The sequence below is a fragment of the Nicotiana tabacum genome, chromosome 1 (assembly GCF_000715075.1).
Source record: "Nicotiana tabacum cultivar K326 chromosome 1, ASM71507v2, whole genome shotgun sequence".
Classification (NCBI taxonomy): domain Eukaryota; kingdom Viridiplantae; phylum Streptophyta; class Magnoliopsida; order Solanales; family Solanaceae; genus Nicotiana; species Nicotiana tabacum.
This window is the reverse complement of record NC_134080.1, coordinates 76,959,446-76,973,703: the sequence shown is the minus strand read 5'-3', so window position 1 is coordinate 76,973,703 and position 14,258 is coordinate 76,959,446.

The following is a 14,258-nucleotide window of genomic DNA, read 5'->3' as shown; positions in this document are numbered from 1 at the left end:
CTAGATGGGACTACTTCATAGGCCATGTGAAGGACGCCAATGAGCATTTAGTGAAGGAGTTCTACACAATTGTGGCTCACATCAAAAAGGGCACCACAATCACCAAAGTGCGGAACTTGAGGTGAAATTCGATAGCAAAACCATAAATGATTACCTGGGCTTCTTGGAGGAGGATCAATCCTTGTACTTGGAGAAGATGGCATTGGGTGAGGAAGCTCGTCCTTGGTTGGCGGAGTACTTGGCAATCCCAGGTACTAACCTAGATTGGTTGACTGCGGGAGTGAAGATCTTGAGGAGAAATTTAAACTTTAAGGCTAAGGGGTGGGAGACATTTGTGTGCAGCATGCTAGACCTCCCCCCCCCCCCACCCACGACAACTCACTCCCTATTCACCGGACGATTTTGGTAGCATTCATGGCGGGGTACCCGATTAACGTTAGGAATGTGATGTCCCGGGTTATTACACGGGTAGTGAATGAAGGTGACAGATCTTATCCCTTCCCTAACTTCCTGACAATGTACCTGGAGGATTTAGATGTGGAGAAGCACAAATTTGTTATGAAAGTGAAGGCAAAGGCACCTTTCTCATGGTACAGCCTGCAGGGTGATGACAACCCTAAGGGCAAGCACTTCAAGGGCAAAGCCACTACTTCAACTGGCCAGTCTGAAGAGCCAGTAGTGGTAGTGGCTCCTACTCAGCCTCCTTCCACCTCAGCAGACATGGCCCCAGGTACATCCACTTCTACAACTCCAGAGATACCCTCCACCACTGCATACCCATTGACTGCCCACTTCCTGATCCAGGCCATCGCCAGCATCAATAATTGGATGCAGACAACTACTTCTAAGCTGTCTGTACTATCTACCACGGTGGCAGCTCAGTCAGCACATCCCCCTCTACAGGTCCCACAGTCCATTGAGGACACTCTCAAGGATCTTCTGGACAACCAGAAAAAGATCCTAAAGAACCGGAAATTGCTTATGGATGTTGTTGATTCACATGGAAAAGCACTCAAGGAACTTGCTAGGGAGGAGAAGAAAATGAGTAAGACTCAAGCTTCAAAAGAGTCGGTGAAGGAGCTAAGGGCCGAAGTTGAGAGATTGAAAGGCGGATCATCTGCCTTTAGATTTTCTATTGCATGACCCAGCACCAGCAGCCCAGCCCCAACCAGAGCAGGAGTTTGAGAGGCCTCCTAAGAGGAAGAGGGTTATCCCCCGGTCTGACGATGTAGTTATTCAGTTGGAGGACCCGCAGGGAGGTTCCTCCAGCCAGCCCCAGGATTCAGCCCAGGACTCAGTCCAGGTCCAGGCTCAGGTCCTAGTAGAGCCACAGATCACAAAAAGCTAGTCATAGGTTCCTGAGCAGACAGAGGACCCAGGGACCCAGACTCAGGATCCCATGCAGACAGAGGGCCCATGGGGAGTTTCTTTTTCCTCTCTCCTCTATTTTTGTACTTATTTTGGTTAGTTGGCATTGAGGACAATGCCAGCTTTCATTTGAGGGGGTAGCCCTATTTGGATATTTGGATGACTGTACATATGACAACATTTTATGCTTTCTTCCTTTTTATCTTTGGTATGTATATAATTTTAGCATTTCATTGCACTTTTCGTACTTTTTACTTTGGGTCTGTATATAAAAGTTACGTTCTTATGTAAATATTCATTCCCCCTATTGTATATTCAATTAAATCCCTTCTTGTACATATTCATTTTACTTTCCGCATTTTTCCTTTCTTAACTTCTTATTTTATGTTTGTAGCTTCTTGTTTTGAGTTTTTGCAATAAGCCTTTGGTTTTCTTAATGTCAAGGTTCTTTCCAAAGGTGGAATTTGTGTGAACCGGATGGCTCTTCCTGATGATGGATGGCATGACAACCTTCTTAAGGGTTTGAGTCTGTTTTCTTTTTGCTTTTTAGTAGTTAGTTGGTAAGGGTGCCTTAAGCAAAGCTTCACTTAGGGCTAACACATTTGCCTTTGATCCTATGGTCAAAAACAAATCGTTGTGTATAGGATGGTGAAAGTTGTGACCTTGAGACTCTTATGTTGGCCGATAATCATCAAGTGATTTTTCGGGACCATTGTGTGCTCAAATCTTATCTAAGGTTGTTGTGGGACCCCGACTCTATGTCTTTAGCAATCCCATAGCTTGTGTGGTGAGAATTTGAATTGCAAGTCCAAGTCCCGAGCCATTGGTCTAGAACTTGCCCTAAATGTTTGTCTAGGCGAAATCCTAAGTGTAATTTGACTTCAGACATGATTATAGGCTCTCCTTGATCCGAATGATAAAATCCATAGTCAACCTTTTTGAGCCTTAGACATTTTTCCTTCAAGAACCACGATAGAAGCCTTTACCCATTCTAAAGGTACCCTCTCTTGTCAGCCGATCTTTCCTTAGCACATGGCAAAAGTATAAGTTTGGGGGGAGAGATGAGGATTGCAACAAAGTGGTAAAAAGGTACAAAATAAAGAAAAGGAAAGGCAATGAAAAAGAAAGAAAAGTAAAAAGACAAAAAGAATGTTCAATGTAGAAAAGAATGAAGGGATTCAATAAAAACAAAGAATGAAAGATGTGGAAAGTTGAGAAAGGAGAAAAGATTTGAAATGAACAAGAAAGAGTGACAGTGTGTCTCTCTAACCCCTTAGAAAAAAGTGAAATGACTTTAAAAGTCAAGTGAATGCGTGCCAAAATGAAGCAAAAGAAGTGCTAAAGGGAAGATGGAACCTACTTAGACTAAACATTTCCTACCCTGAACCAAAAGCCTTCACTATGTCTCCACAAAAGCCCTATATGATCTTTAGATGAATGAAGCTTACATTAGTGGTGACTCACATAAGGGGCAAGCATATGGTACTTAGAGCCGGACTTGTGACTTTCCCTTGAGAGAGATGAGTGTATTTCCATTAACCTCGTTTTGAGTGCTACTATTCCAAAGGTGAGGTTTGCTTAGGGAGAGTCGAGAATGTGTGAGTTTGGGTTCCACAATGACCAAAGTAATAGAAAGAATTTCTTTGATGTGTTGAGTCAACTTTTGAGGCTCTTGTGTCACACTAAATCCATGATGTTTAAACGAGTGAATTTTGTTAATGATTCATTTGAATTGAGGGCAATTGTTAGTCCCAATTGATGCTAGATGATGTCACTTTAGGTCAGCTGAATTTTTTTTGGATTTACTCTTAAGGGGTGGGTCTTATTTTGTTTGCTTGAGGACAAGCAAAAACTTAAGTTTGGGGGAGTTGATAACTAGGGATTATGATGCATTTTACACTCCTTCTTGCTTAAGTTTTGATTAGAAATGTGTACAAAATAGTCCCAAAGGCTCACATGTTGTACTTGATGCAGGGTTTGGTCAACAAGGTGACAATTTGTCAAAACCAGCTCAAAAAGGAGTGAAACATGCACAAGTACCAAGAACAAGGCCAAGCTCAGTATAACAGGACTAGTGCGGCCACACACCATTCTATATGGTCCGCAAAGAGGAGGTTCAGAGAGTGCTCATTTCAGGCAACCAAGCAATGCGGCCACAAAACATTTCATGCAGACCACGTTGACTTCATTGCGGCCGCACTCAATTTTGTGTGGTCCACAAAGCTCAAGTTTAGAAAGGTTCCAAGTTGGAGGAACATTGTCAATGCGGTCCGTGGTCCATTTTGTGCGGACCGCAATAGAAGCCATCGCAGCCGCGGTGCATTTTGTGCGGCCCGCGGTGGCCAACTTCAGAGAGTAGATTGTTTTCAACCAAGAGCCTTAGTGAGGCCGCACTCGATTTTGTGCGGTCCGCACTAGCCCCGCAGGGGTATTTTTGTCCAGAATTTTCAGCCTAGTATAAATTGTTTCTTTTCCCATATTTAGGTCATCGGTTGTATTTTAACGATCAATTGCGCTTGTGAACAGTACTCCTTTTCTATTTTGAGTAATTTTAGCTTAGTTTCATCATTGAATCTTCAAGTATTATCTAGTAACTAAATATTATGGGTTTTCTTCATCTATTTCTTTGTTTTCTTCTATAATCATGAGTAGCTAGACCCATTAGCTAGGGTTGTGGCTCAACCCTAGTGTGGGTAATTGATGGGTCTTGTGTTTTAAGGCTTGAATCTCTATTGGTGTTTGATATTTGGACTAATTTATGGTTTAAATGTTGACTTAGTGGTTTGCAAACACTAGTTTATGCCTAGTTGATTTTGGCTCTTCTTGAGAAAGAGAGCCTAAGTCCATGAAATTGGTCCAACAAGGAATTGGGGCGTATTCAAGAGATTGATAGCCCCAATTAAAGGGTTAAACCTAGAGATTGTAATACCCAACTTGAACCTATATTGCTTGCACAAATTATCATACCCAATTAGTCTTGAGAAAGTCAATTAGGGCAAAACCACTCAAACTACAGAGAGGTATAGAGTGAGTAGAATCGTGCAATGGTTATATCATACTCCCCAAATATGAAAATTTAGCCTCAGACTCGAGAATCCGTCAGTTACCCACCTAGGAGAAAGTCACTTCCCTAGTGCCTTTTAACTATTTAGACAACCTTCAGTAGTTTACTCTTAGCTTCACTTAGCCTAATTTAGCATCTTAGTAGTATAAAATTAGAATTAATATCAAAACCAATTATGAATAGAAGGGCAATTAGGAACAATTACGCAACTCCAATCTCTAGCTCCCTGTGGAAATCGATCCCGACCTTCTCGGGTAAAAGCTGTTTCAACCACTCTTGCTACTTTGTAGTAGTACAGGGTTGGCCTCGATCACCAGGCTTCCTATTCAATCTGATCCATACCCAAATCCTTCTCGTCATCACCGGCCTTTGGGGTAGTGGAGTCATAGCCATAAGCAATTCGAGATGTACGTGCCTTAGCACGAGTATCCTCGAAGTTAGCCTCAGAAACTTTCTCTGTCACCATAAAAACTCTAAATATATCCAGTTGGGCCTCGGCGTGGATCCACTTCTCATACAAAACTCGCAAAATATCAGGAAAAGCAGATGTGCGATAAGAGGTTGGCTTAGCCAATAATTATGCCTTCTCGACATCAAGGATAACAACACGGTCATTAAGACCCGAAGCCTCTTTCTCCATCTCCCTTATCCGCTCATCGAGCCACTCCTCTCTAAGCCTGACCGTCTCCAAATCACTCCCCCACTCAGAACGAAGAACGTGGATTATAACCTCCAAAGCCTCCACTTTCCTCGAAGACACCAACCGAGCCAATTCAGTTTTATCTAAGTCAGTTGTCTTCTCGTAAGCCTCGTCACTTAGAGTATCCACCTTGATTAGATTCTTCGAGCTCGGTCCTCAGCGAGATCACTTAGGCTTCGAGATCGGTACATTGGGCCTCAAACCCTTTTCTCACCTCGAGCTCTTCTTTTTTATCTCTCAACGCCTCTTCAAAGACGCTGCATTTTCCGATGACTTTTACCAACTCGTCATCTTTCTATTTCAGCTCATCTCGGAGGGCCTGGAAGTTGCCGCCCTCACCAAACTGCATGCAGATCTTGCGGTGCTTATTGCGGTACTCACGATACTTCTGCTCCATTTCCAAAAAATGGCCTTATGCCTCTCCTCTCGGTGGCACTCTCAATTCCAAAATCATAGTCTGAAAAAGAAAACCAAGGGAAAATGACAAGTAAGAATAAAGTACAAAGCACAGAATTTGAAAGGAAAGACAAAAAACTTACCCAAAGGGTGGGGCTGTCTATACTCCTCGATAAGGTAGCATCGTCAAGCTCCTTGAGAGTACTTCCCTCTACGTCATAACAAAGGGGACCTAAGGAAGGGACCATGTTCTCCGTGTTTACTAATAGGTCCTGATCCATGGGGATCATAATGGTTCGTGTGGACCCTTACAACGTCACTTCCATTCAGGTAAACCCCTTGCTCATCATCCATACCTCATCAGTGTCTAGATCGGAGCCCGTTTCATAGTCGTCCTCAGTAACACCCTTATCTCTCCCATAGGCATACGAGGAAGGAACGCCAACCGGTCGTGAGGACGATGGATCATCTTGTCGCTCAATGTCCAGAATCTCCATACCCCCCCCCCCCCCCGGTTTCAACCTCGACATCGTAAAGGGGTACGACATCTACATCCATCGTTGATGGCGGGACCTCGGATGGAAAATCAGCATCATCTTAAAGCATTACGATCGCCGGATTATGACCACCCCTTGCTGGATTCATGGCTTGGATGGTCCCATCTCTGACATCTATCAACCTCCTTTTGCGAGAAATCAAACCCTCCTCGCCTAGCAATGACTCCTCTTTTTCATCTATTAAATGATGCAAGGGGAAAGTCAGAAGTTTTGTTTCTGATGCATTCAATGAACGAGCCAACCTAGTCACAGCAGAAGGCGAAATGGAAGCAGACGACTGGATAGGACTGGTCGTGGTCATAATAGGAGCGGACTCCGAAGAGGTAGTTTTCCCCTTACCAAATGCAAGAGGAGGAACCCTCAATTTTCTCGAAGGTCCTCGAGTTGAAAAAAGTAAAGTTAAACATTCACTTCCCACAATATTGTAATAAGCAAGTGGCTACAAAATCAAAAATAACTTTCAAGTGAAAACAGACAAACTCACTGGCTGCAGAAGACAACGGTCCGAACTTCTTGAGAAAAGTCAGCCACTCGCAGATCCTTACTATGTGAGGTAGAACTTGTCTAACCAAGTCATGAATATCCTCGACCAAAGGAGGAGGCTCAGTCTCGGCTACACAGATAAAGAATGAAATATCAAAACACGGCTAAAACTGGCAAAGCAAACACTTGGTATAAAAGAAGAGAAAAGGAGAGAAATACTTACAGGCATAATTCCACACCTCAGGGAACCCGTCTGCGTTGTCCACCACGTCCTTGGTTCGAACGTAGAAATAGTTGAGCCAAAACTGACGATTTACCCTATCGTCTATCCTCACAACCAAACACTTGCTCCCCGGGTGGCGAAGATGCAACATCGTCCCTCAATGGAAACTGGGGGCAAAGAGATGCATCAAATGACGAAGCGACACCTCGACCCCGACTAATTTCGCATATTTCGTGAGCATGCGGATAAGCTTGTAGATATATGGAGAAAGTTGGGCTGGGCAAATGCTGTAATAGTGGCAGAATTCCTCCGGTAATAGGAGAATAGGGAGAGTAGCCGACCTGGAAAGGGTACGCATAGAAAGCACAATACCCAGGGCAATGTATTTGTACCACATCGTGCTCTACTAGAATTAAGTCGATATGGGCAGGAATCTGGAACTTTGCCCAAAACTCAGTGAATTCAGCCTCTTTCATCAATGACTCCGAGATCTCAAGGTCTTCCTCGGGCACCTTCAAAAATTCGGATCTAACCTTTTCACAATGAGGGATTATCTCCTCAACCGTAGGAAAATTCTCATTTTCGACGGCAACGGGAGCATTATCATAATGGGGAGGCATACGTACTGTTATAGGAACAGGTTCAGATACTCTACTAGAACTAGAAGATATGTTAGCCATCTTTTTTCTTTTTTCCTCAAAAGGAGAGGATGTCGCAAGTAGAGAATGGTTATGAGCAGCTGGTACTACCGGAATCGAGGAAGTCAAATACACAGTAGTGAAGCTGAGAGGATAAGAACTCTAAAATGAAGAATGAGGAAAAAGACACAGAGGTTCGATGCTAAAAATGCAAAACATAGGTAAATAGTTGCAGATCCCTATTTATAAGAGTGTCATGCCCCAAGCTTGGGGAGCCCAACCGGTGCTCAACCTAGTGAACCCAATCGAGAAAGAATATTAGACACTTTCTACCTAACTCACTTACGATCAAAAGAATGCGTGTTTTCATTAATTAGACGATAGGAGACCATACAAGTACATTACTAAGCCATTTCATTAGTTACATCATTGTTAAGTTTCAAAATACATACACCTTACAATTTAGTAGAACAAGAGTCCAAAACATAACTTAATCCATTGACCTTACCAACACCCATATACAACCCACATAATGTCTACGGAACCTCTAAGAAGATTCAAAAAGAGAGTACTACAAAAGTGCTGGCAACAAGGCCGCGGTTATACCTCAAAACATGATAAGAAGATGAACAAAAGATATAAAAGGTACATGAGCCCGAAATAATGTGGGGATCACCAAGTTAGCTGGAAAGAGGGTGCACCACTAGCTGCGATCGGCACTGCCTGCTATGGAATCAACTACATCCATTTAAAGATATAGCGCCCTCGGAAAAAAGGACGTTAGTACTGTCGAATAGTACTAGTATGTAAAGCTAAACACCAATCTTAATAGAATGAACAACGAAACAAAGGGGAAGAAGTCATGATGTACAACAAGAGCTTCAAAAATACTAAAACATCAAGTAAGGATCACATAAGTTCTCGGTTCAAGTTCCACCTTATTAGGTTGGTAATCTTAGTGCCATGTGCCACTATCCACAATACCAGTGTGTCCCTACACGGAGTCCGATCTCGACCTGATCGGCTAGGTCATCTTATTTGAGATATCAACCATATCCACAATTTCAATCAATCATTTCCAGCACAGTTACCACCATGTGTGCGGCATGGCACCCGATCACGGCCCGATCGGCTAGGTCATCTCACTTGAGACATCATCCTTTCAATCAATCATCTCACTTCATATTTCTTTCCCATATTTCAATACATTAGCACAAGTGGCCACATTCATTAAGTCGTTCTTGGCACTTGGCCATATTTTACAATTCATGTTTCCCTTTTTACACATTCAACGTTATTATCATGTCAATGGCAATAAGGTCTTTCATTCATGACTTGATTACGTACGGGAGCAATTTAGGTTCTAGAGTACATAAAGGCTTTTTCACACAATATGACATAATAATCTTTATTCGAATTCGACTAGTAGTCTAAGCATTTGTTGGACATATTCCATATCTTTAACACATTTCCAAATGATAAGATAACATGATGAAAGCACAGGAACACATATTGCACATATTTCCTTCCACACAAGCACATTTGGAATAGCAAGTTCTATACGATCAATTTATGACTTACACCGATTTCATGAACACCAAGGGGGGAGTTCAATTCTAAGAAGAGGGGAGTTTTAGCCATACATACCTCAATAGAGCTTTTCTTAAGTTCTACAATAAATTCTGGAACTCTTAGCACCTTCAATCTATTTTAGGAATGTCACAAGTTGATTCAAGAATTAGAAGGATGATTAAGATTCTAGCTCATTTGAGCACATTATCAAGCACTAGGTGTGCATTATGTTTTTTAAGACATTTTTTTGAAAGATTTTATCAACGCACACCCCATCCTTTACCATTTTTAACTCACATTCTTCTTGTATTCTTTCACCACCCATGCATGCAAAACAAACAACCCTCAAGCCCATGAACTATCTTGCTAATTACCTATTTTAGTAGAAATTTCAAAATTAAGAGCTAGGGCATAAACTCTTACCTTTAAGGTTAAAGCTTAGGGAACTTTACTTGACAATCTTTAAGGTTTTGTGCAATAATTGAGGAATAATTAGATGGATATCACTCTCTCACTCTAGGACTCTTTCTCTCATTCTAAGGCATCAAAAATATGCTCAAAATGAACCATAACATATGTTTTAACGACATGGGATCGGGTTTAAAATTTAGCAATTTGGAGCCCCGTCATGGATCTGCGGTCACATATGTGACAGCATAACAGCTGTGCGGTCCACAGAATGGCCGCGGAATGCGGCCCTAAAAGACTAAAATCTTTTGCCTCGATATGCGGCCACTATGCGGTCTACAGACCTGTTCTGTGGTTGCATAACGCGCCACAGAAATCTCCCTTCACAAAAGTTCAAGAATGGATATGCGCCCAAAGTATGGCCCACGAAATTCGCATAATTGGCCGTAAAACAGACCTCAAAATTGGCCAAAAAGACTACCTCACTCTGCGTCCAGAATGCGGCTCGCAGAGTGATTATGCGACCGCATAATGGGCCGCAGAAATGCATACTTCTGCAAAACATTTTCCTATAACTCTATAGCATACCGTTTAATCCAAAAAGTCCGAACCATGACGAGCAATCTCACCGCGAAGAATTTCTACTATTATAACACATAAATCTAACTTGGAACCACAAAATTTCGGGTTTTAGGAAGAATTTATGGGGCCTTACAGAGTCCAAGCACCAGGATCGAGAAAATAAACCATCACTACCCAGCGCAGGTATCCAAATGGCAGAGGTACAAGAAAGGATGCAAGGCATCGGGAATGAATAATAATGACGTATGATGTCATGGCATCACTCTGAATCGACGTGACCTTAGGTTGTGGCTCACAAAAGTCCACGTTGCTACCTTGTCTGAAAAACTACTAGTTGAATTGCTCGCCTAAACTTCTCAACCACAACTAACATATTTTCTCATCGAGGTTGTCCAGGGTCGGCCACAATAAGCGGAGGGACTAACCGGATAGGCCAAAATCAGCCCTAAGGGAATTTAGCATAAAGTGGTATTAAGAAAAAAGATGCGGTCAAGGTCAAATACGAAACAATGAGACTCGTGGCCGGGCAGTCAACAATGATCGAGGTCGAGCACCAAGGACAGAGCACTAGTGGCTAGTTCTTATAATAAGATATTAAAGAGAATATTCCATTGAATATTCTCTGTACTTGTACTATTAGGGTTGATTAGGAATATGTCTCATATAAATAGAAAAAGAGATAAGGCACGTAATATTCATTTTGATAAGAACACTTTTTGAGATGAAGACTCTCTCTCATACAAACTCTACATTTTTACTAAGATTCCATCATCTATTATTTCATACTTTTCCATCAGATCCGAGAATAGTTCCAACATTCTAGGATATGTCTGTCATTCATCACTGTCAGAAAGAAGAATCATCCACCTCATTCAATATTGGGTGAATCATTCTCCTTATTTAAATAAATGTTATCTATTGCTTTATGTTCCTCTATTATTGCTCAAATCATTTGGAATATTAAATGCCCACTTTTTATAGTTCCCCATCAACATTATCTCCCCTTATTTATGCTAACTAGTTCTAAATCCAGAGATATTATCATTAACTAGGTTTAACCCTTTATTACATAATATTTAATAGTTTAATCGATAGTTTATATTTTTTGGTCAAACAAAAGTGGTGTGCGTCTCTTTGACAATCAGGTGGAGTATCATAAGGGATTCACCTAATCTTTTGTTCAAAAAATACATTTGCTTTCATATAACAGGAAATAACTTAAAGAGAAAGAATTTTACGGATGGTTTAGAATTGTACTCACATATATGTATTCATAAAAAATAAATTTAGCAGGCTTATTTGTTACCCCCATATCTTTGTATGAAAGAGTATTCGTAAGTCAATTGATGTAAGCTTATAAATGAGATCATCTTTGAGAGTAAATAAAGTAAGTTAATCATGTTACCTTAGAGATTACAAATCCTTAATATTATTGATAATAAGTACCAAGAGGTTTGAAGGCTAAGAAGCTAAACAAATTGAAGAAAATAAGTTTCGTCGAGTGTCGACAAGTTGGGAATGTTATAACGTGTACTTTCGTGATGAGACTAGGGTGATTAACAAGATAAGGAGGTTATTTTATGAGTTATTTTAGTCGTATGATAGTCGTGTGTTATGTTTTTAAGTCAAGCAAGTTTTGGAACAAAAGTTGGTAAAGGTCATCACAAGTGACATTCATAAATGTGGTGAAAATTAGGTCAAATATAGATGCAATTTTTTCCTAATATACTTGGAGTTAGGGGATGATATACCTACCAAATTGAATATCTATGAGTCTGTTTTTTGACACATTAAACTGTTTGTCAATACGATATTGTAGTAGAGAGATATGTGCATTTCCGCAAGACTGCGCAGACTGCTAGGTGACAAGTAGGTGTGTCACCTATTTGCTTAAATGAGAGTCCAGAAAGGGGTTATTTCGGGTCGGCCAAAGAGCCCATTTAAGATCTTATCTCCTGCAATATAACACTCAATTATATAATACAATAACTAGACCTAAACCCTGCAAACATCCTCCCAAATATTGCCCACAAACCCTAATTGATTTCTCTCCTTTTCAAGTTCTAGTTGGAGGTAAAACCTAGAGTTTGAAGAACCAAGATAAGAGATAAGTTATTCAACAAATAAGGTATGTTTAATTCTTTCTTTCATCCATTTTTTTCTGTTTTAGATGTATGGAAAGTCATTCTATAATTGTAAGAACTCACTAGACGATGATCGGAAGCCGTGAGTTCGAGTTATTCACTTGTAGCGAACTATTTTGTGGACTATTTTGTGTTGCTGTTGGATTGTGTGTTTTACTTATTTATTATGGAGTTTTGGAGGAGTACGGGTGTGGATAAATACCACATAAATGCAGGGTCGAGGTCTGGTCGTTCGTCGTAACATATTCGGGTTGTTTGACACTATTACGATGGTCGTTTTGTGTATGAAGAGATTGGGGTATGTTGGACTGTTTTGTAGTATTTTGTGGTGCATATAAGGTTGGAAAATAATGTATATATGTTTATATTTATTGTGTTCTTGTATTTTTGGCGTTATCTTGAATTTGGAGGAAGTAAGGATTATAGGGGAGATGCTGACCGTTTTTATACAAAATAAACGTGTCGTTCATTGTGTGATAGTTGTATTTTTCGTAACATAATGATAGTATTATTATCGTTATTGTAGATTAAGGTGCGAAAAGGTGAGTTCAACTTGGTGATTGGAAAGATTGTGATAAGGCATGTTAAGGCTAAACCTTTTCTTCATTTTGGCATGATCCAGTAACTATATGTGTTTGATAATGAGACATAAAGAGAAGTTCATATTCCTGAATTTATTTACATTGTCCTAGTCTAATAAGTTACAGCATTCTCCCTTATCGGGACTTCATATTCAGTTTAGTTTTGTCTTCTTTCAGCCAAGAGAGTAGAGAGTCTATATATATACAGTATTACAGTATTTTCACCACCATCGAGCTATAATCGATGGGCAGGCTATAATCGATGGGCATGCCTCTATTGGGTAACCTCTGATCAGATGGTAAATTATATACTGAGCCTACTGTGGTCGAGCGCCTATGAACGAGCCCCGAATGTACGAGATATAGAGCCTAGTATGCCCGAGTGCCTATGAGCAAGCTTACTACGGCAGAGCAGTTACACATACCGAGCCTTATAAGGTCGGACAACTATTTTACTTACTATATTGAGAGAGCTAAGTCAGTATCAGCAAGTAAGCATATCTTTAGATTATGTTTGACTCCTAGTTACTTTCAGTTATTATATTATCAGTTCAGTTTCAGCTTTCAGTTATTCTGTTGCCTTACGTGCTCGGTACATTATTTCGTACTGATATCCCTTTTATCGGGGACGCTGCATTTCATGCCTACAGGTCTTGATTGACAGTTGGACATACCCTCCGACAGACCCTCCCAACAGACAGAGTCAAACATCAGCTTGGTTGGTAAGCTCCACTTTCTCGGGTTACCAAGTCTAAACCTTGGAGTCCGTTTTATATATACAAGTTTGATGGGTAGGTTGAGGCCTTGTCCCGACCATGGTATAATTCGGTTATCTCTAGAGGCTTGTAGATGAGTCCTGTATATTTTGTATATTAGTAGATGTCATGGCGGCTTTATTGGCCTGCATAGTTATATATATCAGTTTTTGGGTATTTATACCCCCACAGATGAGAGAGACATTATTTTCAGATGATTTAGAATATGGCCTCATCAGCCTAAGTTGAGGGTTAACCTTCTACAGTTCACAGTTATAGAGTGGTACGCTCAAGCCGAGTATGGCACCGGGTGCCGGCCACGCCTTTTCAGGCTTGGGGCATGACATTATTTTACTAGGCAGTTCTTTTTTTCTTTTTTTTACCAAATATTTGACATGAAACTAAAGACGATTATGTTAACTTGAGATAGTACATTTTGGTCCACAGTAATTTATGGAAGTTTGTATATTGATTTTACTATGAAAAATTTATATATAAAATTCAACTCATTGCTTAAATGGTCATTAAACTTTTGGAAATACATAAACAAAGTCATTATATTTTTATAATAAAAATATTTATTTGTTTATTGTTATTTCACTCAAAATGTTACTCAAGTCGAAACGTGGTATATCTGTATACGGTCAAAATCGAGGAGTATAATTTTGGAGTCTTAAATCGGGCTATAAGCTCGAGTCCGGGAGACCCGAGGCATGGGGGAGATCCAGATAAGGGACACCTACCTCGAGGAAGTTGATCAAAGGCCTGACACGGCTTGCATCGAGGA